Raw genomic sequence first — 16,807 nt, 5'->3', positions numbered from 1 at the left:
CTCATATGATATTTTGGAGCCTTTGTTTTCTTTGAGAAACACTTAACGCTGAACGAGGTGAAACATTTACCAATCACATACTTTATTGTATTAGTAGGGCACTGACTAAGCCTATAGAAGCAGATGTTAAGTGCTACTGAATGCTATAATAGACTATAGTTTTCTTACTTTTAGCTGGGTAAATGCTGTCTAGCTTTAGCCCATGGGTGCTACTGAAAACCAGGTCTGATTAACTGAAATATTTTGATTGGGTGTTGTTACTAGAGTAATCAAAAATTGTTAGGCTTTGGTTGTTAGTACTAATACTTCCATCCATTTTGACTTTATAGATAATTTTTGTGCTGGACATTTGTATTTCTTTCACTAGCCTCTAATATCTAAATGTAAGTTATTAGTACTTTAACTGTTCATATGAGAATTACGCATCCATCTGTGGTGAGACCATTTTGAATTATTCCGATGACTGTTGAACTAAATTTGGTCACCTAGACTAATGTAATTTTATTATTTTCTAAGAAGGTTCATTACTGAAGGAAATTATATAATATGTTCTTGATAATAGTTATAATAAAATGGATATAGACAAAAACAAAACAAAATATGCCTGCTTTTTTTTTGCTAGTGTACTGAATGTGTACTTGGCAAGTTCAAGTATATTGTCCCAGGGGACACTTGGTTTTTCAGTATATGTGCATAAATAACAACATTGAACATATAGAATCCACATGGATCACAATGAGACACAGTTGTAGGTAATACAATGGGCTTGTCCAAGTCATTGGCCTGACAGCCAATTATATACAGTAGACTTTAGTGATCGACATTAGCAGCAGTACACAAGTATAACAATCAAAGTTGCCTAATAAGTGAAGTGCTCCGTGCATTCTTAGATCATCTCGTGAACAATGTGTCAATGTACTGACAAAAACAAAAAACATCACCATCATCCTCAACATCTTCATCATCCCTAGCCTGCCTACCTCTTCTCTGTATTCAAAAGGGCAATGGCCATAGCGGTAAAGGAGTGCTTGCACCTGTTAGTCTTAACAGTGGGGAATCTAAACCAGGAGCCAGACCTGGAACTCATGGTGTAGGGGGGTAGGCACAGTCAGACAGGATGAATTCTGCCTTCCTCGCCACTTGTCTGTTGTACAGATCAGACAGACTACTCTGCTGGACTCCTGTGATCTTACTGCCCACTTTCACTATTTCTAGCTAGTGCATTTTTTACTTTTACACCAAGGTTGCCGTACCAGCAAATCAAAGAAAATGTTAAGGCAGACTCTATGTACGACTTATAAAAGACTCATCAAGGTCCTTTCTACCTGGAACTTTGCCAGTTGTCTGAGACAAAAAAAGGCATTGCTGGCCCTTATACATGTCAGTGTTAGAATCAACGTTATTATCAATAATTTGTGCCAAAATACTTGTAGTTGTCAACAGTGTCTACCTTCTGGCCCTTGATGAAAGTGTTCTGAGGGGTAGGGGGTTGACACCTGAAATCAATACACATATTTGTTTTTTGTCACATTCAGTTGTAAGAATGCACTGTCACACCAATGTACAAAATCATCAACAACAGGGCCATGGGCAGTTTCATTATCATGAAGGAGACTGACTATTACAGAGTGGTCCGCAAACTTCAGGATGTGTCTGTTCTCGTTCTGGCTACGACAATCATCAGTGTACAGGATATATTGTAGAGGAATGGCGAGAGGACACACCCCTGGGGTGAGCCTGTTTACGATGATAGCTCCCCTGACAAGCACCCATTCACCGTCCTTCACCCTCTGTGTTCTGTTGGTTAGAAAGTCAAGGATCCATCCATATGAGTCTACTCCAAAATTATTAGTGAGTTTGTTCACTAACAGATGGGGCTGAATGGTATTAAAAGCAGACGAGAAATCAACAAATAGCAGCTTGGCATGAGTTTTGGTACTCTTGATGTTTGCATAGAAGATCAAGTAGGGTGTCAAGCATCCTGTACACCCAGCTTAGCCCTATATACAAACTGAAACGGATCAAGATGGTGCTGTGTCTTGTCCAAAAGCTTTCTTAATCAGTTTCTCAAAGGACTTCATGACCAAGGAGGTCAAGGTGACTGGTCTGTAGTCATCAAGACTAGACAGACTCACAAGATGACATGCACCGTTGTGTAATAATGCTTTAATCACTTCTTGAGCTGATTGTGACAGCTGGTGGTGCATGGTACACTGACTGAGATAGACGGTGCATGGCACACTGACTGTGATAGTCGGTGCATGGCACACTGATTGTGATAGCTGGTGGTGCATGCCACATTGATTGTGATAGCTGGTGGTGCATGCCACATTGATTGTGATAGCTGGTGGTGCATGGCACACTGACTGTGATAGCCGGTGGTGCATGGCACACTGACTGTGATAGTCGGTGCATGTCACACTGATTGTGATAGTCGGTGCATGTCACACTGATTGTGATAGCTGGTGGTGCATGCCACATTGATTGTGATAGCTGGTGGTGCATGGCACACTGACTGTGATAGTCGGTGCATGGCACACTGACTGTGATAGTCGGTGCATGGAACACTGACTGTGATAGTCGGTGCATGGCACACTGATTGTGATAGTCAATGCATGGAACACTGATTGTGATAGTCGGTACATGGCACACTGATTGTGATAGTCGGTGCATGGTACACTGACTGTGATATTCGGTGCATGGCACACTGATTGTGATAGTCGGTGCATGGTACACTGATTGTGATTGCCGGTGCATGGCACACTGATTGTGATAGCTGGTAGTGCATGCCATATTGATTGTGATAGCTGGTGGTGCATGCTGCATGGCACACAGACTGTGATAGACAGTGCATGGCACACTGAATGTGATAGTCGGTGCATGGTACACTGACTGTGATAGTCGGTGCATGGTACACTGATTGTGATTGCCGTTGCATGGCACACTGAATGTGATACCCGGTGCATGGCACATTGATTGTGATTGCTAGTGGTGCATGCCACACTGATTGTGATTGCTCAATGAAAGCCTATTGTAAAGTAGAGATTTTGTAAGATGGTGCCACACCCCACAGGGATAGAGTACAACAGTATGAGTCATAATACCCATAAAACCTAGCAGTCAAAGAAGGAAATGGTTCCAATTGTTTTTACATCATACATTTTTCCCATATGGGAATTTTAGAAACATTTAAAATAAGTTCTGTGTTTTGTGTAGGCTTACCTTGACGTGATGTTTTGATAACCATGTATATCTAATTAGCTGCTTATGTGGCAATCATAAAGAACTGCAAATTACATGATGATCTGAATGAAACTGCTGAATCGAGGCAAAGGTAAGAATCTCTGAATTTACTATCTAATGTTAGCTAAATTTAGTAATTCATTATTGGCTACATTTCAGAAAAATTGACAATTCTGTGAACGGTCTTATGCAAGTTTTAAATTGACATAATACCTGTTAGCAAAGGTGTCAGCTAGAGATGACGAGCAGGAGCTTGCAGCGATTTGTAGTCTTGCATGATGTTTACTTTGATGCTAATTAGCATTTTCGAATATGATGAAATAAAGTCAAATATATTGATAAAAGTCTCCTTGTCTGAGAGAGATTTACATGGTTATCAAAATGTTATGCCAGGGTAAGCCTACACTAAACACAACCCTTATTTTAAGTGTTTCTAAAATCCCCTATGGGAAAAATGAATGGTGTTAAAATGATTGGAACCATTTCCCTGTTTGACCGCTAGGTTTTATGGGTATTATGACACCTCCACTGTGGGGCTCTATGTTGTCGACACTAGTGGGCATGAAACTTAGCCTGATTAACACATCTGTTCAGCTATTACATTCCACTCCTTGCCACTTCTGTCATTTACCAAAGATTTGGAAAAGACTGGAACCCAGACAACTTGGTGGCAACCATCTTACAAAATAAAGGTTGAATAAAAATAATAATAAACACATCAAGGAAGGAGCAGTTTTTCCATTAACCTTTATGCATGAGTAAACAGCACACAACTGACAGGAATGACCCCTGGGTCAATTTCCTGATATGTGGACCCAAAACAAGGGATGGGATGTTCTGATGGTATTTGGTAGTCTGAGAGGGATAGTACATGGCATGTTTTGCATGGCACACTGATTGTGAAAGCTGATGGTGCATGGCACACTGATTAGGATAGCTGATGGTGCATGGCACACTGATTGGGATAGCTGATGGTGCATGGCAAACTGATTGGGATAGCTGATGGTGCATGGCACACTGATTGGGATAGCTGATGGTGCATGGCACACTGATTGGGATAGCTGATGGTGCATGGCAAACTGATTGGGATAGCTGAGGGTGCATGGCACACTGATTGGGATAGCTGATGGTCCATGGCACACTGATTGGGATAGCTGATGGTGCATGGCACACTGTTTGGGATAGCTGATGGTGCACGGCACACTGTTTGGGATAGCTGATGGTGCATGGCACACTGTTTGGGATAGCTGATGGTGCATGGCACACTGACTCTGATAAAAGACTCCGGCCACCCATGTCATAGATTGTTCTCTCTGCTACTGCACGGCAAGCGGTACTGATGCAGTCTGGGACCAACAGGACCCTGAACAGCTCCTACCCCCAAGCTATAAGACTGATCGGAAGTTAAGTTAGTTAGTTAAATAGTTAACCAAATAGCTACCCAGACTATCTGCATTGACCCTTTTTGCACTAACATTTTTGACTCTTCATATAAGCTGCTGCCTGCTACTTTTTATTATCTATTTTATTGCCTTGTCACTTCATTCATAGTTACATGTACATATCTACCTCAATTACCCCGTACCCCTGCACATCGACTTATTACTGGTACCCTTTGTATTTAGCCAAGTTATCATTACTCATTGTGTATTTATTATTACTTTTATTATTACGTGTTATATTTTTTATTTTTTTATTTTCGCTGCATTGTTAGGAAGGGCACATAAGTAAGCATTTCACTGTTAGTCTACACCTGTTGTTTATGAAGAACGTGACAAATATAATCGGATTTGATTTTGATAGTTCCATGGTGCATGGGACACTGATTGTGATCGCTCAATGAAAGCCTATTGTAGAGTAAGTGTGGTAACATGTTAATCTGCAACACCTGCAGATGTAATGCATTAGAAGACATGACAACAACCTCCCTTGTAATGCTTTCTAATAATGAGCCTGACTAAGTACCAGTCATTTTTTGTCAGTTGAAATGTTGATACATAGAGAGACATATCATAAGCCTCACCATAAGACATTGAAGGCTCATAGATGCTTGTAACAATTTATAAAGCATTATATCAGCAGGCTTGAGGTAAAGTGTTGCCGTAAGGGTCAATACAAGAGACTACACCACCCTCTAGTGTTGATGTGCACATACTGTATTCACTTGTAAATAAAAAAGGTGTGACTTCAGCAGTGGTGAAGTACTTTCAAGTAAAAATACTTGAAAGTACTACTTAAGTAGTTTTTTTGGGTGTCTGTACTTCACTTTTTATATTTTTGACAACTTTTACTTTTACTTCACTACATTCCTAAAGAAAATGTAGTACTTTTTACTCTATACATTTTCCCTGATTCCAAAAAGTACTCGTTAGCAGGACAGGAAAATGGTCTAACTCACACACTTATCAAGAGAACATCCCTGGTCATCCCTACTGCCTCTGATCTAGCGGACTCACTAAACACATGCTTCTTTTGTAAATTATGTCTGAGTTTCGGCGTGTGCCCTGGATATTCATTTTTAAAAAATATATAAAAATGGTGCGGTCTGGATTGCTTAATATAAGGAATGTGAAATGATTTACACTTGTACTTTTACTTTTGATACTTAAGTATATTTCAGCAATTACATTTACTTTTGATACTTAAGAATATTTAAAACCAAATGCTTATAGACCTTTACTCGAGTAGTATTTTACTGGGTGACTTTCACTTTAACTTGAGTCCTTTTCTATTAAGGTATCTTTACTTTTACTCAAGTATGACACTTAGGTACTTTTTCCACCACTGTCAGTAAATAGAAAACCCAACTGTATTTATTGTTTGTGTTAACTTTTCTATCCCTTTCCAAGCACACTACCAAATACCATCTGAACAGCCTATTCCTTGTTTTGGGTCCGCATATCAGGACATTTTCCCAGGAGTCCTTCCTGTCAGTTGTGTGCTGTTGGTAGAGCATGGTGCTTGCAATGACAAGGTTGTGGGTTCGATTCCCATGGGGGACCAGTCCAAAAACATATGAAAATGTATGCACTCACTGCTGTAAATTGCTCTGGATGAGAGTCTGCTAATTGACTAAAATGTACTCTTACATTAAAGTTAATGCCAAACTGCTCCTTCCTGGATGTGTTTAGGCCTACTACCAAATATCATCATCCCATTTCTTGTTTTGGGTCCACATATCAGGACCTCGTCAAGCGGTTCAGATCTCTTGGCGTAAATGCTTAGGTGTTGGGTTGACAGTCGCTGGACCCGCGATTGAGTCCTGGTCAGGGCAAACCCCTGAATTCACTAAATTTGTGTTAGAAGTGGGATGGCACTTGTGAGGCAATTGCAGAGGCATGTATACTTGATGTGAGGGACTTGGTATAGAGAAGTGTAGGGACAAGATAGCTCCTGAAGGAAGGGGGTAGTGCAGTGACCTTAACGCAACACCTAGCAACCTTGTCAATGGGTTTGGATCTCTTGGCATAATGGCTAAGGTATTGGGTTGACAGTCGGGCCTGAGTTTGAATCCCAGTCGAGGGGCTACCCCCGAATTCGGATACATACAGTATATGATGATAGATGAATAGACTGCATTAGCCTAGGTTGTTATTCTCAAATCTGTCTTCACATTTGGATTAGGGTTGGAAATGAGGCTGCCCTAGGATTAGATTTGGAAATAAAGTTAGGCCTTGGTTTGAGTTCTGATAAACTAGGGGTTGGAGATGATCAGGGCTAGTGTATGTTTAGTTATGGGTTGAACTGATAAGGCTATGGATAGGGTTTAATATATTTATCTATTACTCCACTTGATCGTTTAATATTTACCGTTAATTATTTATGAGTTATCACTGACTCCCTGGCTAAGTGCCTGTGCCATGTGCTCTGTCCTCCAATCGCGCTACAGCAGGGAGAAGCCCCTGACTGCAGCATGCAGTTCAGGGCCGGGCTCAATGTGGGCGGAGTCAAACGTCGGGGCCGGGCTCAATGTGGGAGGAGTCAAACGCATTTAACCTGAACCCTTCCCGTCTCCTTAAAGGTCACCCAAGTTGAGGTAAACGTTGAAAGTATCAATATCAACGAAAGCGAATCTTAATCGAGCCTAACCTACATGGATTAAAATATAAACCATGGAAGTAAGTGAGACTGTCAATATGCATAATGTACTTTGTAATATTCATGTTATACCAGTGCAGTGGTATATTTTTATGTAACCAACTACCGCACCGATGTTAGCATAGTGCTAATTAGCAGCCTTTTGCACGTGAGCTAGCTAATTGCTCACAATGAGCGAATCTTATTTGGACAAATTTGCCTACTTGAGCAGTAAGCCTAGGTTTACATGTACAGTTATGTAATCGATTTGATCATTGATTTTTTTTGTGTTTCTTCAATGTATGCCTTGTGTTTGGCTGGCTCTAAATGTGTATCGTTGATGCCGACCGCCATTACCTAAGTTACACATAGTGAGTCTACACAGCCTAGACATAGTATATACAATAATGAAATTAAATGCCTATTGCTTATTTTATGCCTTTCTAATTATCATGCCATTTATGTCGATCCTTATTTTCTTTGTTAGTGTTATTGGAGGGCGAGTCCCAAAATAAAAAATGCAGCAGCAGTCAACTTCATCACTGCCCCTTCTGCACATATAAGGCTGAACAATATATGGCCAACAACCGCATCAAAGGTCATGCTTCAGTGTGGCACAAAGGTACTATTTCTTTCTTTGTTTATTGAATATATTTGACGTTCACGTTTTTTTTATTTGCCCTATTTTTTTTCAGTTACATAGGTGTATTTAGTTTAATTGTATAACTTGAGACTTTACTGTTATTCCTCTCTTTCAGAGTTCACAATCATAAAGTGTGGCTTCAGTTGTAGAAATGCGACACGCTGTGTTTGCTTCAAACAGCCATGTCACTGCTACTTGGTTTCCACCAGCATCATTGAACCCCATGGATCACCTGCCGGTAATTTCTTTAATGATTCATCCATTTCTTATTGTGTTGGCTATTATTTTTGTAATAACGAAGTACTCACGTTTTATATTCAACGATTGTTTTCCTTTCCTAGGAGAATGCAGCAAGTCTGCAGTGGATTCTTATTTCAGTATGAGAACCTGGACATTGGACAATATGTGTAAGTAAATTTAGTTTTGCCTTTGTTATTGTTTGTTTACTGTAAAACGAAGTTGCTCATTGCCGATCTTATTCTTTGCTAGAATTATAATGCGTCATAGCTATGTTTCATTTACCACTACCTTTCTTTCAGTATAAATCATACAACTTTAAAGTCATAGGTTTAAAGGTTGTATGTCAAAATGTGTCTGTTCATATTTGAACACATTTAACAGATACTGAGGCCACAAGCTAGGGAGATTTTCTTTCTAGATCTTTCCATGGCACTGGCTGGAGAGATGAAAGTCGCACCCAACCATTCAGGTTTTTAGGGCACCCGGTTTCATCCCATCTGGATAGTGGTAGTTCAGTTTTAGACCACTTATCCATGATTTTTTAATTTAAAAAAAAATAAAATATGGCTCTGTTTTATTTAAAGTAAAATGTAATATGTAAAATATGTATGTACGATACATAATTTCCCATTTGTGCATTAAACAGATGGAAACAGAACCATAGATAACATTATCAGTTGGGGCAGTTCTCTTTGAACCCATTATGACCCCCCTAAAAAATGCGTTCGAGCCTCTAGGTGCTACCAAAGCAAGGTTTCTCAAACAACTGTGGGGTGTTTGTTTTGATGGTAAGATGCTGGCTATTCAGCATATTATATTAGTCCTATTTTCTGTTATAACATATGAAAAGTTATTATTATTTCTGTGCTTGCAGCATGCAAAGCACTCTATTGTTATTGCTCACACTTTTTTTTGTTTATTATTCTTGACACTTTTTGGGACCTATTTCCTAAAGTTTTTACACTACATACACAATTCATACATCAAACTCCTGCAGAGTTGGATGCTGATGTGACATGTTGTGACTTCTTGGGGGGGTTGTCTTCTACATCCTGAAATATATATCCCGGGGGGGGGGGGGGGGATGTCTCCTACATCCTGAAATATATATCGGGGGGGGGGGGGGGGAGGGGGTGTCTTCTACATCCTGAAATATATATCCCGGGGGGGGGATGTCTTCTACATCCTGAAATATATATCCCGGGGGGATGTCTTCTACATCCTGAAATATATATCCCGGGGGGGATGTCTTCTACATCCTGAAATATATATCCCGGGGGGGATGTCTTCTACATCCTGAAATATATATCCCGGGGGGATGTCTTCTACATCCTGAAATATATATCCCGGGGGGGATGTCTTCTACATCCTGAAATATATATCCCGGGGGGATGTCTTCTACATCCTGAAATATATATCCCGGGGGGATGTCTTCTACATCCTGAAATATATATCCCGGGGGGATGTCTTCTACATCCTGAAATATATATCCCGGGGGGATGTCTTCTACATCCTGAAATATATATCCCGGGGGGATGTCTTCTACATCCTGAAATATATATCCGGGGGGGGGGTTCTCATTATTGTTGTTATCATAACTATCAAACTACTTAACTTACAGTACACTGTTTACATTGCAATGGAAGCACAGTGTGATTTCACTGAGGTATGTATACATTTTGAAATTCTGATCACTAGTGGATATAATGTTTTTTGAGATTACTATCCGATTGTGTGATTTTCTTTTTCAAAGGAAAACATGCAGCAAATTAGGCGATGGTGGTGCCTAGTTCTCCTGCAAAACTTTCCCATGTCGTAAGTGTTGAACATTATAAAAATGTATAATTTTCATCCTTAAAATCCCTTTCACTGTAGCCAGACTGACCTGAATATATTTTCATATTGAATGTATGTAATGTATGTAATGTATGTCACTAAGGTCTGAAGAAGGGAGGTTGAAAGATCGAAAAGGGCAGCGAAAACAAAACACACTACAGGTAGGAAGTGTCATGATGAGTGGTATAGTCTTAAACCAATGTTTAAAGACTTAACCCTCCTCTCATATGATGAGCGGTATAGTCTTAAACCAATGTTTAAAGACTTAACCCTCCTCTCATATGATGAGTGGTATAGTCTTAAACCAATGTTTAAAGACTTAACCCTCCTCTCATATGATGAGTGGTATAGTCTTAAACCAATGTTTAAAGACTTAACCCTCCTCTCATATGATGAGTGGTATAGTCTTAAACCAATGTTTAAAGACTTAACCCTCCTCTCATATGATGAGTGGTATAGTCTTAAACCAATGTTTAAAGACTTAACCCTCCTCTCATATGATGAGTGGTATAGTCTTAAACCAATGTTTAAAGACTTAACCCTCCTCTCATATGATGAGTGGTATAGTCTTAAACCAATGTTTAAAGACTTAACCCTCCTCTCATATGATGAGTGGTATAGTCTTAAACCAATGTTTAAAGATTTAACCCCCCTCTCATATGATGAGCGGTATAGTCTTAAACCAATGTTTAAAGACTTAACCCTCCTCTCATATGATGAGCGGTATAGTCTTAAACCAATGTTTAAAGACTTAACCCCCCTCTCATATGATAAGTGGTATAGTCTTAAACCAGTGTTTAAAGACTTAACCCTCCTCTCATATGATGAGTGGTATAGTCTTAAACCAATGTTTAAAGACTTAACCCCCCTCTCATATGATAAGTGGTATAGTCTTAAACCAATGTTTAAAGACTTAACCCTCCTCTCATATGATGAGTGGTATAGTCTTAAACCAATGTTTAAAGATTTAACCCCCCTCTCATATGATGAGCGGTATAGTCTTAAACCAATGTTTAAAGACTTAACCCTCCTCTCATATGATGAGTGGTATAGTCTTAAACCAATGTTTAAAGACTTAACCCCCCTCTCATATGATGAGTGGTATAGTCTTAAACCAATGTTTAAAGACTTAACCCCCCTCTCATATGATGAGCGGTATAGTCTTAAACCAATGTTTAAAGACTTAACCCCCCCTCCAATATATTTCAGGATTTCAAGACACCCCCCCCCCCCCCCAAGAAGTCCCAGCATGTCTCATCAGCATCCAGCTCTGCAGGATCAGGTACTGTATAGGCTATTAGCTAAAGTAAGGTGCATTCTTGTACACACATCCCGAGAGGTTCCCTTACATTACTTAATGACCACCATCTGTTTTCTGTCTAGACGATACTGAAAACAAAATGCACGGCGAACTGGGAGCTGTGAACTGGGTTTGTAGTCAACTGTGTGTAAGGCTGAAGGCATGATGCATGACAAGATATAATAGTTGTGATAACTTGTTGAGTAGTTATAGATAAAACCCCTTTAGTAATAGGGGCTTTTGTTTGTATGGTGGTATTGTGAAAGTGGGGTGTAATTTGACTTGATCACCCAATGAGACTCTACTCATATTTATTCTTCCTTTTTCTTCAAGGAAGCAGATGTTCTTCAAAGAGACACCCTAGAGGCAGCAAGGAGGTGCGAACGACAAAGCATTTAAAGGCATTGATTCCCTCCCTAGTGTAATTAGGATGGACGGGAAGACCACATTACAACCCTTAAAGAACAACGGTTGTATTATGGCCTGGTTGAAGAGGAAAATATTATCCTCAAGGAACCATTCATGTTCCAGTTACAGAGAGATGTTCTATGTGGAGGCAGTTGACAAGAAAATGACTGTCTGCCTCTTCTGAGGAGCAGGAGTGAAGGCATTTTTGAGGAGTGGTCAAAACTTGTTTTTGTCTGCTGTGTTAATTGTTTCAATTGTTAATTGTGTTATGTTGTTTAGTAAAGATGACATAGAACTCACCCGAGTCTATGATCTCTGATCTCTGATGATTTACTGGAGCTGGTATAACTTCATGTACAAAGCACATTCAGCATGTCAGTATATCTATATGGTATAGTCTGTCTCCATTCTCATGAGGAAAGTAAATGGCACTATAAATCAGGATAGGTAGTAACTGTATATATATGCTCAATTAAATAATACAATTACAAAGTTATAACATTTATCAAAACAATTTTAACAGCACATGACATACATAAGTCTGTTCACGGCAACAATATTTATTTTATTTTATTTAACCTTTATTTAACTAGGCAAGTCAGTTAAGAACAAATTATTATTTACAATAACGGCCTGGCAAAAGGCGTTCTGCGGGGACGGGGGCCTGGGATTAAAATAAAGAAATACAATATAAATATAGGACAAAACACATATCACAACAAGAGAGACAACACAACACTACATAAAGAGAGACCTAAGACAACAACATAGCATGGTAGCAACACATGACAACACAGTATGGTAGAAAAACAACATAACAACAACATGGTAGCAACACAGCATGGTAGCAGCACAAAACATGGTACAAACATTATTGGGTACAGACAACAGCACAAAGGGCTAGAAGGTAGAGACAACAATACATCACACAAAGCAGCCACAACTGTCAGTAAGAGTGTCCATGATTGAGTCTTTGAATGAAGAGATGGAGATAAAACTGTCCAGTTTGAGTGTTTGTTGCAGCTTGTTCCAGTCGCTAGCTGCAGCGAACTGAAAAGAGGAGCGACCCAGGAATGTGTGTGCTTTGGGGACCTTTAACAGAATGTGATAGCAGAACGGGTGCTGTATGTGGAGGATGAGGGCTGCAGTAGATATCTCAGATAGGGGGGAGTGAGGCCTAAGAGGGTTTTATAAATAAGCATCAACCAGTGGGTCTTGCGACGGGTATAAAGAGATGACCAGTTTACAGAGGAGTATAGAGTGCAGTGATGTGTCTTATAAGGAGCATTGGTGGCAAATCTGATGGCCGAATGGTAAAGAACGTCTAGCCGCTTGAGAGCACCCTTACCTGCCGATCTATAAATTATGTCTCTGTAATCTAGCATGGGTAGGATGGTCATCTGAATCAGGGTTAGTTTGGCAGCTGGGGTGAAAGAGGAGCGATTTCGTTAGAGGAAACCAAGTTTAGATTTAACTTAAGCCTGCAGCTTTGATATGTGCTGAGAGAAGGACAGTGTACCATCTAGCCATACTCCTAAGTACTTGTATGAGGTGACTACCTCAAGCTCTAAACCCTCAGAGGTAGTAATAACACCTGTGGGAAGAGGGGCATTCTTCTTACCAAACCACATGACCTTTGTTTTAGAGTTCAGAACAAGGTTAAGGGAAGAGAAAGCTTGATGGACACTGAGAAAGCTTTGTTGTAGAGCATTTAGCACAAAATCCAGGGAGGGGCACAAACGTGTGTGTTAGTATTCAGTGTGACTGTCAAACCTCAGATGAACCCCCCCAAAACAGTGGGCGTGGTCAAACGTGGGAGGAGTCAAACGTTTGAGTCCGCCCACATTGAGCCCCGCCCCGAATTGCACACTGCAGTCAGGGGTACTTGACAGCAGGTGGCGGAGGCAGTGGGAGTCAACTCAAGCCCCTCCCACGAGCCCGTACTCTCAGCTCACTTCCTCTCCAAACCGCGCCTGGGACGGGGGCTGGCAGTTTACAGCCCCGAAAGAAAACACAATGTAAAAGTATAAAAAGAACACACAACGCAAACTGTACATTTTTCTAAGTATTCGTTCCATGACTTCCGTCAGTCAACGCATCGTAAAAACGCTTGCTGTTTGGAAGAGAGCGAATGGCCAGTGAAGGCACAGAGTAATCCCGTGAAAGGTAGGAGTCCTCACATTGTTCGGATGGTACCACTATAGAATATTTACTATAAGTATTTAGCAAACGGTCTATAGTGTAGCCTAGCTGCTGTGTGATTTAACAAAATAATGTGATTATTGTATGGTGAAAAGAGGTGCTTGGCGCTGTCTTGCTTCTTTTTTGTTGTTATACCCAAACCCATGTTGTTGAAAAGTTACGTTGTTCTATATAAGGTCCCACCGTGTGCCAGTAAAGCAGTGTTTAAAATAGAAATGTGACCAAAATCCATCCCTACATCTTTCATGCTACTCAACTATTTCACTGTATTTCACTATACTTGGTTGCAGAGGTGTACGATTAACGCAGTCAGCTTCTTTAATCCTTTCCTGTCTTGTAAATGATGACATGACATTTGATGAAGGCCTACTGTTCACCCAGTCAATCAACCAATCCAATCAAACCATTAATAGGTATTTGATTGATCCCACTTTTTACTGCAGAGTTTATTACTCAATAGTAAAATGTAATCAAACGCACATCCTTAAGTTGCGTGCAGGGCCGCAAAAAGTCGGTATAAAATAAATAGAGCCCGCACACTCATAAACTCCACGACGTATCTTTATTGACAAAAAACGTATGAGTGTGCAGCTCAATTTATTTAAATAAGGGTATTGTATAAAACCAATACCAATAGCCTGGAGAGAGCATACACTGATGGCTTTACCTGGTGGCGTTTCACTTAGTTGACCGTGATGGGAATAATGGTTAAAAGTTTGACTTTATAAAGATTTTGGGTTGAAACATTGTTGCAATAATACATGTGGTACTGTGCTATGAGTGATAGTTTGTAGGACTTTCAATTTCAGATATTTTATTATTATGTTTACCTCAAAGTTGGACAGTGTTATTGCATTGTAATAGGCTAACTGGCTAGCTAATTAACTGATGTGGGTAAAGCTTTTTTTCTGGGATTTGGGACGCTGTTCAATGGTCATTTCAATTCTTCATTGAAACCTATTGATTCTTGAAGAATTTATAAATGCCTCATGAGCTTAGCATGTCTGTCATTAACATAACCTAAAATATTAGGTTTTATTACTCAATTGTTTACAAACAACAAAATATGTTTAAAACGATCTGTACATGTCATGTACTGTCAGTCCTTGCATATAGAGCACTGTCTATTCATTTTAAGAGGGATTACAGTTCCTTAACCCCATCTCTCAGCTGTATACCAAAACACCTGCCCTGTTATATTTTACATTTTTATCACAGACTCAAGCTTTAATTGTGAGGTTTACCAGCTTTAATCTAAGGACTGAAAGGCTGAGTCATTATTCCAAAGAGAAGAGGGCTCCTCTACTCTTGGTGCTGCTCAGAACACAAACTGTGCACCTCAGCTAAACCAGCATGGTTACAAGGTCAGAACAGTGACACAGAGCGATAGGCCCACCTGTGCTGACCTCAGACTATCACTCAACTCTCTCTGTACCTGAGTTGGGTGGGTCACATCTGTGGCCATACTTAGAGGGTGGTCTGTTGAAATACTTTCTGATAAAAGGAAAGTATTGATTGTATGAAGCATATATATGGCGCATTCGGAAAGTATTCAGACCCCTTGACTTTTTCCACAATTTGTTTTACATTACAGCCTTATTCTAAAATGGTTTAAATTGTTTCCCCCCCTCATCAATCTATACACAATACCCAATAATGACAAAGCCAAAACTATAATTTTTTTATTTTTGCAAGTTTATTAAAAATAAAAAAATGAAATATTACATTTACATAAGTATTTTAGACCTTTTACTCAGTACTTTATTGAAGCACTTTTGGCAGCGATTACAGCATCGAGTCTTCGAGGGTAGGACGCTACAAGCTTGACACACCTGTATTTGTGGAGTTTCTCCCATTCTTCTCTGCAGATCCACTCAAGCTCTGTCCGGTTGGATGGGGAGCTTTGCTGCACAGCTGTTTTCAGGTCTCTCCAGAGCTGTTAGATCAGGTTCAAGTCCGGGATCTGGCTGGGCCACTCAAGGACATTCAGAGACTTGTCCCGAAGCCTCTCTTGCATTGTCTTGGCTGTGTGCTTAAGGTCGTTGTCCTGTTGGAAGGTGAACCTTCGCCCAGTCTGAGGTCCTGAGAAGGTTTTCATCAAGGATCTCTCTGTACTTTGCTCTGTTCATCTTTCCCTTGTTCCTGACTAGTATCCCAGTCCTTGCCGCTGAAAAACATCGCCAAAGCATGATGCTGCCACCTGCTTCACCGTAGGGATGGTGTAAGATTTCTTCCAGATGTGACTCTTGGTATTCAGGCCAGAGTTTTCAATCTTTGTTTCATCAGACCAGAGAATTTTGTTTCTCATGGTCTGAGAGTCCTTTAGGTGCCTTTTGGCAAACTCCAAGCGGGCTGTCATGTGCCTTTTACTGAGGAGTGGCTTCAGTCTGGCCACTCTACCATAAAGGCCTGATAGGTGGAGTGCTGCAGAGATGGTTGTCCTTCTGGAAGGTTCTCCCATCTTCACAGAGGAACTCTGGAGCTCTGTCAGAGTGAACATCGGGTTCTTGGTCACCTCCCTGACCAAGGCCCTTTTCCCCCGATTGCTCAGTTTGGCCGGGCGTCCAGCTCTAGGAAGAGTCTTTGTGGTTCTAAACTTCTTCCATTTAAGAATGATGGAGGCCACTGTGTTCTTGGGGACCTTTAATGTTGCAGAACTGTTTTGGCACCCTTCCCCAGATTTTTGCCTCAACACAATCCCATTTCTGAGCTCTATGGAAAATTCCTTCACCCACATGGCTTGGTTTTTGCTCTGACATGCACTGTCAACTGTGGGACCTTATATAGACATTTTTTTATTTAATACATTTTAGAATCAGGCTTAAACGTAACAAAATGTGGAAAAAGTCAAGGGGTCT

General features: G+C 40.3%; 1 protein-coding gene and 1 long non-coding RNA gene across 3 annotated transcripts in view; both read left to right on the top strand.

The window, feature by feature from the left end:
- Positions 1-7,202: 7,202 nt before the first annotated feature.
- LOC145863972 (uncharacterized) lies at positions 7,203-12,046 on the top strand. Of its 2 annotated transcripts, XR_014382544.1 has the most exons (9): positions 7,203-7,361; positions 7,808-7,942; positions 8,079-8,201; positions 8,305-8,370; positions 9,957-10,018; positions 10,143-10,200; positions 11,249-11,321; positions 11,423-11,469; positions 11,673-12,046. It is a non-coding gene; the product is annotated as an uncharacterized LOC145863972 (long non-coding RNA). The 2 variants fall into 2 exon arrangements; XR_014382545.1 differs by lacking the exon at positions 9,957-10,018 and having other exon boundaries at positions 7,205-7,361.
- A 1,647-nt stretch (positions 12,047-13,693) lies between these two features.
- The window catches only part of LOC106585357 (cell surface hyaluronidase), a 39,333-nt gene continuing 36,219 nt past the window's right edge, over positions 13,694-16,807 (top strand). The window contains exon 1 of the mRNA XM_014171452.3: positions 13,694-13,913. The gene's annotated coding sequence lies outside the window, so the exon portion shown is untranslated. The remainder of the gene's footprint in view (positions 13,914-16,807) is intronic.

Source organism: Salmo salar, chromosome 24, assembly GCF_965601325.2.
Source record: "Salmo salar chromosome 24, fSalSal1, whole genome shotgun sequence".
Classification (NCBI taxonomy): domain Eukaryota; kingdom Metazoa; phylum Chordata; class Actinopteri; order Salmoniformes; family Salmonidae; genus Salmo; species Salmo salar.
This window is presented reverse-complemented; position numbering and strand designations above follow the sequence as displayed.